The 12181-nt window shown below is 48.8% G+C and overlaps 1 protein-coding gene across 4 annotated transcripts in view; it reads left to right on the top strand.

Annotated features, from left to right (window-relative positions):
• LOC141102621 (contactin-4-like) overlaps nt 1-12181 on the top strand; it is a gene marked incomplete at its 3' end in the record, with an annotated part of 285105 nt that overhangs the window by 115954 nt on the left and 156970 nt on the right. Inside the window, 1 exon segment of one of the 4 annotated variants that reach the window (XM_073591529.1) lies at nt 10308-10429. 4 annotated transcript variants of the gene reach the window in all.

Raw genomic sequence — 12181 nt, 5'->3', positions numbered from 1 at the left:
ATCGTGTGCGTCCATCGTGTGTGTCCATCGTGTGCGTCCATCGTGTGCGTCCATCGTGTGTGTCCATCGTGTGCGTCCATCGTGTGCGTCCATCGTGTGCGTCCATCGTGTGCGTCCATCGTGTGCGTCCATCGTGTGCGTCCATCGTGTGTGTCCATCGTGTGCGTCCATCGTGTGCGTCCATCGTGTGCGTCCATCGTGTGTGTCCATCGCGTGCGACCATCATATGCGACCATCGTGTGCGTCCATCGTGTGCGTCCATCGTGTGCAACCATCGTGTGTGTCCATCGTGTGTGTCCATCGTGTGTGTCCATCGTGTGCGTCCATCGTGTGCGTCCATCGTGTGCGTCCATCGTGTGTGTCCATCGCGTGCGACCATCATATGCGACCATCGTGTGCGTCCATCGTGTGTGTCCATCGTGTGCGTCCATCGTGTGCGTCCATCGTGTGTGTCCATCGTGTGTGTCCATCGTGTGCGTCCATCGTGTGCGTCCATCGTGTGCGTCCATCGTGTGCGTCCATCGTGTGCGTCCATCGTGTGCGTCCATCGTGTGTGTCCATCGTGTGCGTCCATCGTGTGCGTCCATCGTGTGCGTCCATCGTGTGCGTCCATCGTGTGCGTCCATCGTGTGCGTCCATCGTGTGCGTCCATCGTGTGCGTCCATCGTGTGCGTCCATCGTGTGCGTCCATCGTGTGTGTCCATCGTGTGCGTCCATCGTGTGTGTCCATCGTGTGCGTCCATCGTGTGCGGCCATCGTGTGCGTCCATCGTGTGCGTCCATCGCGTGTGTCCATCGTGTGTGACCATCGTGTGCGACCATGTGCGACCATCGTGTGCGACCATCGTGTGCGACCATCGTGTGCGATCATCGTGTGTGATCATCGTGTGTGGCCATCGTGTGCAACCATCGTGTGCGTCCATCGTGTGCGTCCATCGTGTGCGTCCATCGTGTGCGTCCATCGTGTGCGTCCATCGTGTGCGTCCATCGTGTGTGTCCATCGTGTGCGTCCATCGCGTGCAACCATCGCGTGCAACCATCGCGTGCGGCCATCGCGTGCGGCCATCGCGTGCGACCATCATATGCGACCATCGTGTGCGGCCATCGTGTGCGACCATCGTGTGCGGCCATCGCGTGCGGCCATCGCGTGCGACCATCATATGCGACCATCGTGTGCGGCCATCGTGTGCGACCATCGTGTGCGGCCATCGTGTGCGGCCATCGCGTGCGACCATCGCGTGCGGCCATCGCGTGTGTCCATCGTGTGTGACCATCGTGTGCGACCATGTGCGACCATCGTGTGCGACCATCGTGTGCGACCATCGTGTGCGATCATCGTGTGTGATCATCGTGTGTGGCCATCGTGTGCAACCATCGTGTGCGACCATCGTGTGCGGCCATCGTGTGCGACCATCGTGTGCGACCATCGCGTGCAACCATCGCGTGCGTCCATCGCGTGCGCCTTCCTCGCCACTAAACAGGGAAAAAAATGACACATCAACCATACAAAATACAAGGCAGAATAATGGAGAACGTCACACATTTCATCTACAGGGACAAGCAGGTGGAGTTATTTTACGCTGAGACCGCGCATGCTGAGTGTGCACATGCGTTTTCCCGCATGTTATGTGTAGGGCAGCTGATATATTTCATTGGGCTGCCCTACGCATGAGAAACGCATAAATGTAGTTCCTGACTCTTTTTCAAAAACGCACTGCACTGACCCGCATGTTGCTGCGACAATGTGGTTTGGCGTCCCTGAAAATGAACAAGGGAAGCGCATTTCAGGGGCATGTTGGGAAAGTGTATGACTTTACATGCATTCCCCACAGATGTGACCCTATCCTAATGTGTCAGTGTACCCCTTCCAGGTTTTTATTACCTCTTCCTATATTACTCAAATGCCTTTTCCTTTCAGAAGGACGGCGCCATGTTTGTTCAGGCATCATCCAGTGTCCCCCTTTACTCCCAGGACAGAGAAGACACTGTCAAGTCTGCTGTACGCTCTGTGACCCTTTTTGAGTTGGTCTGACCTGAGCATCACATGTGGGCGTTAGCTATGCAAATACAGCCTGCCTAGGACCGCCCACTCCTCCACACTGAGCCCCACCCATCAGTTCTTTCAGATATGGAGGCTCTGCATCACATGTGGGCGTTACCTATGCAAATTCATCTATCCTAGGAAAGCCCACCGCTCCAAACTGACACTCACCTATCAAGGCTTTTTGATATTTGCATAACTCCTCCCACTGCTTGCATCAGGACTAAAGGCTCTGGGGAGGAGTACTAAGGCCGGGGGCTGGGGTGATTTCTATGTACAGCCCCCTGCTGGCCCCTCCCACCAGCCATGATCTGCCTGTATTGCATAGAGAAGTATAGGGACCCAGTGATGACATCACCAGGTTTACAATAAAATATGTCATGAAAATGGAAAGGTTTTATTAGAAATGTCATTAGCATGTTTCTTTTAAGATTTTTTATTATACATAAAGTACAAGAGCCAGCGCGGCTACCCACGTGTATTAGTAAGTGGGAAAGAGGGGGAGGGGAATGGGAAGGTACACTGTGAGATAAATATCATTAAATTTCAGTTTAAAAAAAAGAAAAGTTTTGGGCGGAGTTCCACTTTAAATCTGAGCTCTATCGGAAAATAAAAGCAATCGCTGATCTGTAAGTTTACTTTCCTCTCTGGCTCCGCCTCTGTCCAGAAGCATCTACAATTCAGTTTATGAGACGATGGCGTTTTTTTTTTTCCGATCGGACATAAATCAAACTTCCATTAATATGCGACATCATAATAGATGGAGCTCTTTATTGCCCGTCCATCGCCAGATACCGCCAGCTTCCCCTCATCCCCCTCCCAATTCTAATGTCATATCAGATCATCGTCCCGCCGTTATAATAAAGAATCTTCCAAGAAAAGAGATTTCCGGCATGTGGCAGTTCACAAACCAATCCGCAACTCCCGTTCAGTCTCCAACCAAAGACCCGGAATTGGGGGATGTCCCAAAGACCCGGGAATGGGGAATGTCCCGAAGACCCAGGATTGGAAGATGTCCCGAAGACCCAGGATTGGGGGATATCCCAAAGACCCAGGATTGTGGGATGTCCCAAAGACCCAGGATTGTGGGATGTCCCAAAGACCCAGGATTGTGGGATGTCCCAAAGACCCAGGATTGTGGCATGTCCCAAAGACCCAGAATTGTGGGATGTCCCGAAGACCCGGGAATGGGGAATGTCCCGAAGACCCAGGATTGGAAGATATCCCGAAGACCCAGGATTGGGGGATATCCCAAAGACCCGGGATTGTGGGATGTCCCAAAGACCCAGGATTGTGGGATGTCCCGAAGACCCGGGATTGGGGGATGTCCCGAAGACCCGGGATTGGGGGATGTCCCGAACACCGGGGATTGGGGTATGTCCCAAAGACCCGGGAATGAGGAATGTCCTGAAGACCCAGGATTGGAAGATGTCCCAAAGACCCGGGATTGGGGGATATCCCAAAGACCCGGGATTGGGGGATATCCCAAAGACTTGGGATTGGGGGATGTCCCGAAAACCCGGGATTGTGGGATGTCCCAAAGACCTGGAATTTGAGGATGTCCCGAAGACCCGTCATTGGGAGATGTCCCAAAGACCCAGGAATGGGGAATGTCCAAAGACCCAGGATTGGGGGATGTCCCGAACACCCGGGATTTGGGGATATCCCGAAGATCCATCATTGGGAGATGTCCCAAAGACCCAGGAATGGGGAATGTCCCAAAGACCCGGGATTGGGGGATGTCCTGAAGACCCGCCATTGGGGGATGTCCCGAAGACCCTGGATTGAGGGATGTCCTGAAGACCCGGGATTGGAGGATGTCCCGAAGACCCGTGATTAGGTATGTCCCGAAGACCCTAGGATTGGAGGATGTCCCGAAGACCCAGGATTGGAGGATGTCCCAAAGATCCGGGATTGTGGTATATCCTGAAGACCCGGGATTTGAAGATGTCCCGAAGACCCGGGATTGGGGATGTCCCAAAGACTCGGGATTGGAAGATGTCTTGAAGATCCAGGATTGGGGGATGTCCTGAAGACCCGGGATTGGGGGATGGAAGAAATGCGTTGGAGTCAATGGAGGAGGCAGAATTATGGTATTTGTGGTATTTAACAGTACAGTGATCCAGAGGCGTAACTAGAACTATGGCTCCGGTGCAAGAAAACATGAAGGGTGGGGCCCTTTCCATAGGTCCCCAGGCCCTTTCCTCTTGTTCGGTGGCCATGGCCTCTGAGCTTGGGGCCCTTCCCACTGATCCCGGGGCCCTTTACTCCAGTTGCAGGGCCTTTTATAAGCCCCAGTTCACAGGGCTGCGACTAAATATGCAACTTGCGACACATAAAGTCACATGACAAATGAGCACACATTCATTTCAATGGGTGTCATGCGATTTGACTGCTATGTTAAATCAGAAGCAAGTCACAAGGAAATTTCAAGCAAATCATAAACAACTTGCACAGCTTTGGGGTCCCAGCAGTGTGAACCAAGCCTTATGGTCCACAGGGGACCTTTTTACATGTTCTGCAGTGGGCCCTGTTCCTGCTCCCCCCTCCCCCCCCCCCCCCACGGTGCTGGAATGCCAGGGCCCAATCGCAAGTGTGATCTTTGCTACCCTAGTACTTCTGCCACTGCAGTGGGTATAAATGGACTGAGGACATACAGTGAGGACACACAGTGAGGACATACAGTGAGGACATACAGTGAGGACAAACAGTGAGGACATACAGTGGGTCATACAGTGAGGACACACAGTGAGGACACACAGTGAGGACATACAGTGAGGACATACAGTGGGTCATACAGTGAGGACACACAGTGAGGACACACAATGAGGACACACAGTGAGGACATACAGTGAGGACATACAGTGGGTCATACAGTGAGGACACACAGTGAGGACACACAATGAGGACACACAGTGAGGACATACAGTGAGGACATATAGTGAGGACATACAGTGGGTCATACAGTGAGGACACACAGTGAGGACACACAATGAGGACACACAGTGAGGACATATAGTGAGGACATACAGTGGGTCATACAGTGGGGACATACAGTAAGGACACAGGGGAGGACACACAATGAGGACATACAGTGAGGACATACAGTGGGGACATACAGTGAGGACACACAGTGAGGACACACAATGAGGACATACAGTGAGGACATACAGTGGGGACATACAGTGAGGACACACAATGAGGACATACAGTGGGTCATACAGTGAGGACATACAGTGAGGACACACAGTGAGGACACACAATGAGGACATACAGTGGGTCATACAGTGGGGACATACAGTGAGGACACACAGTGAGGACACACAATGAGGACTTACAGTGAGGACATACAGTGAGGACATATAGTGAGGACATACAGTGAGGACATATAGTGAGGACATACAGTGAGGACATACAGTGGGTCATACAGTGAGGACATACAGTGAGGACATATAGTGAGGACATACGGTGGGGACATACAGTGAGGACAGGGTGCCATGGGCCTGCCCCTAAAGGGGCGTCACCACAGCCTCTTCCATTTATGGTTTATTGGTGTAGAGAGAGGTGCTGACATCATCACATCTCTGCACTGATGAGGACCACCTAGCCTAAAGAAGTGCCGAACAGGAAAAAGATCTCACGACATCATGTGATGGCTAAGGTACCCACTCCCCCCAAAAAGTGTAAAATGTGGCAATGGAGGGGGGAAGGGTACAAACAACCAGAGCTTTCCCTTTTAGGTGGAGCTCCACTTTAAGCTAATTTATTTATTATTTATTATGTCTTTTATTATTTAATTACCTGATGATGTCACTTGGTGAAATTAGAAGCTGATTTTGGTGAAGGCAAAATCACTGTTTTCACAGCAAAATCAACTTAAATTCCCCATCCCTTGTGTGTGTGGTCACCCGGGACAGGAAGTGAAGGTCAATGACCCAGTGGGGACACCAGCAAACAATAAATACTTGACTGAGATTTAACCTTTTATAACCCTCTAGTGAAAACCACAGTCCATTTCTATCACTCGCTGTATTGGCTGCGGAGAGTTCTCCCTCCCACAATGCACCATTCTCCTCCATCTTTGTGTCCTGACCTATATCCTATCGGATGGTTGTGTGCCCAGCATGCCGCGGGCTGGGTCCCGTTCAGCTGAATTGATCTGTAATCTGGGTAGTTGGCAGGAAGGCAGAAAGAGATTAAACTCAACTAACTAGACAACAATAGGGGGTGGGGGACACTTCACTGACTCCGTCTTTATTCAATATTATTTTATTTTAGGTACTTATATAGTGCCATCAATTTACACAGCACTTTACACATGTATATTGTACAGTCACATCAGTCCCTGCCCTCAGGAGCTTACACTCTAATGTCACTAACTCACATGCATACACATAATAAAGCCAATTAACCTCCGAATATGTGTATGTATTCTGCACATGTATCCATCCATCCATCCATACAAATGTTTGTGTCTCTGCCCCTCCCACAATGGGGAGATTCCCTGCAGTAGTTTGTGTCTCTGCCCCTCCCACAATGATGAGATTTCCTGCAGTAGTTTGTGTCTCTGCCCCTCCCACAATGGAGAGATTTCATGCAGTAGTTTGTGTCTCTGCCCCTCCCACAATGGTGAGATTTCCTGCAGTAGTTTGTGTCTCTGCCCCTCCCACAATGGAGAGATTTCCTACAGTAGTTTGTGTCTCTGCCCCTCCCACAATGAGGAGATTTCCTGCAGTAGTTTGTGTCTCTGCCCCTCCCACAATGGAGAGATTTCCTGCAGTAGTTTGTGTCTCTGCCCCTCCCACAATGGGGAGATTTCCTGCAGTAGTTTGTGTCTCTGCCCCTCCCACAATGGAGAGATTTCCTGCAGTAGTTTGTGTCTCTGCCCCTCCCACAATGGAGATATTTCCTGCAGTAGTTTGTGTCTCTGCCCCTCCCACAATGGGGAGATTTCCTGCAGTAGTTTGTGTCTCTGCCCCTCCCACAATTATGAGATTTCATGCAGTAGTTTGTGTCTCTGCCCCTCCCACAATGATGAGATTTCCCTGCAGTAGTTTGTGTCTCTGCCCCACCCACAATGATGAGATTTCCTGCAGTAGTTTGTGTCTCTGCCCCTCCCACAATGGGGAGATTTCCTGCAGTAGTTTGTGTCTCTGCCCCTCCCACAATGGAGAGATTTCCTGCAGTAGTTTGTGTCTCTGCCCCTCCCACAATGGAGAGATTTCCTGCAGTAGTTTGTGTCTCTGCCCCTCCCACAATGATGAGATTTCCCTGCAGTAGTTTGTGTCTCTGCCCCTCCCACAATGATGAGATTTCCCTGCAGTAGTTTGTGTCTCTGCCCCTCCCACAATGGGGAGATTTCCTGCAGAAGTTTGTGCCTCTGCTCCTCCCACAATGGGGAGATTTCCTGTTGCCCTTTATATATCCAACTCTTGTATATTGGTAAAATACTCTGTTTAGTCTGAGCATTAACTTTGTGAGTCAATGTTTTACCTGATTTTTGCTGTACCATATTTTCATGATACAGAAGTGTATGTCTTCCCTGTAGTGGTTGTGTATATTGCATGTGATAATCTTACTGATATGGTGCTGAGATAAACTTTGTTCCATATACGTTCTATAGATCCCAGTCCATCTGAGCAGACTTGTACTGAGATCGGGGAAGAGTAATGCACAGTCACAATGCTGGGCAGGAAGCACAGTGCGCCTATGTAACATGCAGATATTTCTGGGTCATGTACATACACTATATGACCAATAGTTTGTGGATCCCTGACCATAACACTTATATGAGCATGCTGGACCCCGCATTCCCAAACCTTGGGCATTGATATGAAGTTGGCCCCCTTTAAGACTATAACCATCTCCACTCTTCTTGGAAGGGTTTTCATAAGATTTCGGAGGGGCCTGTGGGAATTTGTCCCTATTTGTGAGGTCAGGTACTGATGTTGAATGAGAAGATCTGGCTTGTAATTGGCGTTTCAGTTCATCATAATGGTGATCAGTAGAGTTGAGGTTGTGGAGGTGAGGAGCACCGTGTAATTGTAGAAAGTCTTGGAAGCTCCAGCCAGATGGAAAACAACGATCACTTTAATGGTGTATGACAAAACTTGAACTTGTTTCGAAGGAATGGTCTCTCCTATCTTCAGGGTTTTGGTTGTGTTAGATCTGTAGGTCATAGAGATGGCAGTCTCTGTACCAATAGGATACTGACGTTCAAAACTGTTGTGCCTGCAGCTATTACACACTCCACTCTTCCGGGAAAATTTCACATGAGATTTTGGAGGGTGTCTGTGGGAATTTTTCCATTGTTGAGGTTAAGTACTGATGTTGGATGAGAAGACCTGGCTCACATGTTGAACCCCACATTGGCTCACAATCAACATTCCAATTCATACCAAAGGTGTTCAGTAGGGTTGAGGTCAGGGCTCTGTGTTCCTCCACACCAAACTGGTCATGTCTTTATTGAGTTGCCCCCACTTTGAGACTATAACAACCTAAACATTTTTGGGATGCCTCCACAAGATTTTGAAGGGTATCTCTGGGAATTTGTGCCCATTTGTTAGGTCAGGTACTGATGTTGAATGGGGAGCCCTGGCTCAATTGTTAGGTCTTCCGTTGCGCAAAAGAAAAAAAGATCTGTCTAGCAACTGGTGTTCCAATTCACCCCACAGGGAGGGATGAGCTCAGGGCTTTGTGCAGGACACTGGAGTTCCTCCACACCAAACTGTTCACACCATGTCTTTATGGAGCTGGCTTTGTACACAGGGGGGGGGCACAGTCATGCTTAAACAGAAAAGGGTCTTCGCCAAACTGTTACCACAAGGTTGGACAATTGTCTACAATGTCTTTGATGTAGTATTAACTGTAGTCTTCACTGGAGGCACATGAACTCAATAATCTGGAGTGGTGTCCACATACACTGGGCCATGTAATTATCAGTTTGGATTTTTTGATGGGTGCTTTATATGCAAAGTTACCATTAATGGTAGTTTTTAGTCCTGAGCCAGCATAGGACTGATATCAGATGAGAAGACCTGGCTCACAATTGTTGTTCAATAGGTTGAGGTCAGGGACCTGTGTGGGACACTTCTCTCCACACTAAACTGGTTAAAATCATAAAAAGATTTTGGAGGGTGTCTGTGGGAATTTGTGACCATTTGTGAGGTCAGGTACTGATGTTGGATGAGGTGTTCAGTAGGTGTTAAGGCCAGAACTCTGTGCAGGACACTCAAGTTTGTACACACCATATTCTTGTGGTTTTAGACCCCCATGAAGCGGGCCCTTTAGGGTATTTGTATTTCTTATATAAATGTTATATTTTCATCCTAAAGGTGATCAGTAGGGATGAGATCAGAGCTCTGTGCAGGCCACTTGAGTTCCTCCACACCAAACTGGTCATCCATGTCTTTATGGAGTTACCCGCCTCTTCCTATGGTCAAGAATACGAAGTTGTCCCCTCTTTGACTATAACATCCTCCACTCTTCTGATGACTTTCCACAAGATTTTAGAGGGTGTCTGTGAGAATTTGAGGTCAGGTACTGATGTTGAATGAGAAAACCTGGCTTGCATGTTGGGCACCAAACAAAAGACCTGGTTTGCAGTCAACATTCCAATTCACCCCAAAGGTGATCAGCAGGGATGAGGTTGGGGCTCTGTACAGGACACTGGAGTTCCTCCACACCAAACTGGTCACACCATGTCTCTGTGGAGCTGGCTTTGTACACAGAGGGGGTCACAGTCATGCTGGAACAGAAAAGGGTCTTCACCAAACTGTTACCACAAGGTTGGAAGAACACAATTGTCTGCAATGTCTTTGTATGATGGAGAATTACCAGGACCCTTCACTGGAGACACCTGAACTCCATCATTTGGAGGGCCATATAGTACATATACAGTAAATACAAACTCAAAATAGAAAAAAATGAACATTTTCACTTATTTTAATAAGACGATTTCCCATATGCAGCGCACATTGACATGTATTGCTATAAATTCTACATAAGCCTTTCTAGTCCTTGTCACAGGGATGGGCCTGCACCAAGCTTCCCCATATATCTCCATGTACAATGATCTATGCCATCACACCTGTCAGCTCCACATTATTATCCTCTATATGTGTGCATGGCATCGCCTCCCTGTATATACCTGTCACACCTCTGGATCATTGTGTATTCTCTGTGTTCAGAGTCCTTTTCATTATATTTCTTCTGTGTCTCCTCCTCTCCTCTCCTCTCCTTGCTCCCCCTCCCTCCATCCTTTCCTCCCTCCATCCTTCTCCTCCTTTCTCTCTCTCTCACTCTATGCTGTCTCTCCTGTGTTCCTCTCCTCCCTCCCTTGTCACAGCTGTAGATCTGTGCTCTTCTCCTGGGTTCCTGTGCTAATTATGTGAGTCCTGGGGGGGGGGGGGAGCTTGGTGGAGAGAAGCTTCACAGTCAGAGCATCTATCTCAGGGAGCAGCAGAAGTGTGTGTGTGACCAGGGCGGTGGAGCTGGCAGGAGAATGTGATGACCAGCTGGATCCTGGGGACAGTGCATGGAGCCTGGCACACAGTATGTACATGCTGGGGGACTGACATTGTCTGCTGGTGGGGGGGGGGGGAGGGGGGCAGCAAGGCTGGATATGCACTGCCTATGGCTGGATGGGAGTTGTGTGTGGCTGGATACTTTGTATCAATAGTGAGTGTACCTGGGATACAATGTATCAGTCAATCTGTACAGGTAGAGGGGCTACTGGCTGCCCATGGGGCTTTGTGTGCAATAAAGAGGAATCTGTGCATCAGAGTGCATGAGCCTGGACCAGGTGGAGGGGCTGGTGACCATCTATTAGGATTTTCTGCTGCTTGTGTGTAATAACTAGGAAAATATTTATCAGAGTGAGCCAGGACCAGGTGGAGAGGCTGGTGACTACCCATTGGGGTCTCCACCATATGATTGTAATAAATTGAATTGTATGTATCAGAGAGCCTGGACCGGGTGGAGGGGCTGATGACTACCCATTGGGGTGTCTGCAATATGTAATAAATAGGATTTTATGTATTACAGTGAGCCTGGACCAGGTGGAGGGGCTGGTGACTACCCATTGGGGTGTCCACAATATGATTGTAATAAATAGGATTTTATGTATCAGAGAGCCTGGGCCAGGTGGAGAGGCTGGTGACCATCTATTGGGGTTTCTATTATATGTATCCAATACCTAGGATTTAATGAATAGAGTTAACCATGACCAGGTAGAGGGGCTGGTGACCCGCTATGGGTGTCTCTGTCTTATGTAATTTTAACTAAGATTTTGTATATCAGGGAAAGCCTGGAAAAGGTGAAGGGGCTGGTGACCATCTATTGGGGGTTTGTGCTATATGTGTGTAATGACTAGGATATTATTTATCAGAGTGAGCCTGGACCAGGTACAGGGGCTTATGACTACCCATTGGGGTGTCCACAATATATAATAAATAGGATTGTATCTATCGGAGTGAGCCTGGGCCATGTGAAGGGGCTGGTGACTACCCATTGGGGTGTGCACAATGTGTTTGTAATAAATAGGATTTTATGTATCAGAGAGCCTGCATGTGGAGGGGCTGGTGACCACCTATGGGGGTTTCTGCTATATGTGTGAAATAAATAGGATTTCATGCAGTAGAGTGAACCAGGACCAGGTAGAGGGGCTGGTGACCTGCTGTGGCTGTCTCATGCCTTGTGTCATTTTAACTAGGGTTTTGTATATCAGAGAAAGCCTGGACCAGGTGAAGGGGCTGGTGACCATCTATTGGGGTTTTCTGCTATTTGTGTGAAATATAATGTGCATCAAAGAAAGCCTGGACCAGGTGGAGGGTCTGGTGACCATCTATTGGGGTTTTCTGCTATTTGTGTGAAATATAATGTGTATCAAAGAGAGCCTGGACCAGGTGGAGGGTCTGGTGACCATCTATTGGGGTTTGTGCTATATGTGTGTAATAATAACTAGGATATTATTTATCAGACAGAGCCTGGACCAGGTGGAGGGGCTGGTGACAACTCATTGGGGTGTCTACAATATGTTCATAATAAATGGGATTTTATGCATCAGAAAGAGCCTGGAGCAGGTGGAGGGGCTGGTAACAATCTATTGGAGTTTGTGCTATATGTGTGTAATACATAGGAT

The sequence above is a fragment of the Aquarana catesbeiana genome, linkage group LG07, assembly GCF_042186555.1.
Source record: "Aquarana catesbeiana isolate 2022-GZ linkage group LG07, ASM4218655v1, whole genome shotgun sequence".
Taxonomy (NCBI): Eukaryota; Metazoa; Chordata; class Amphibia; order Anura; family Ranidae; genus Aquarana; species Aquarana catesbeiana.
Note: the sequence above shows the minus strand (reverse complement) of the source record. Positions and strands in the feature narration are given on the sequence as shown.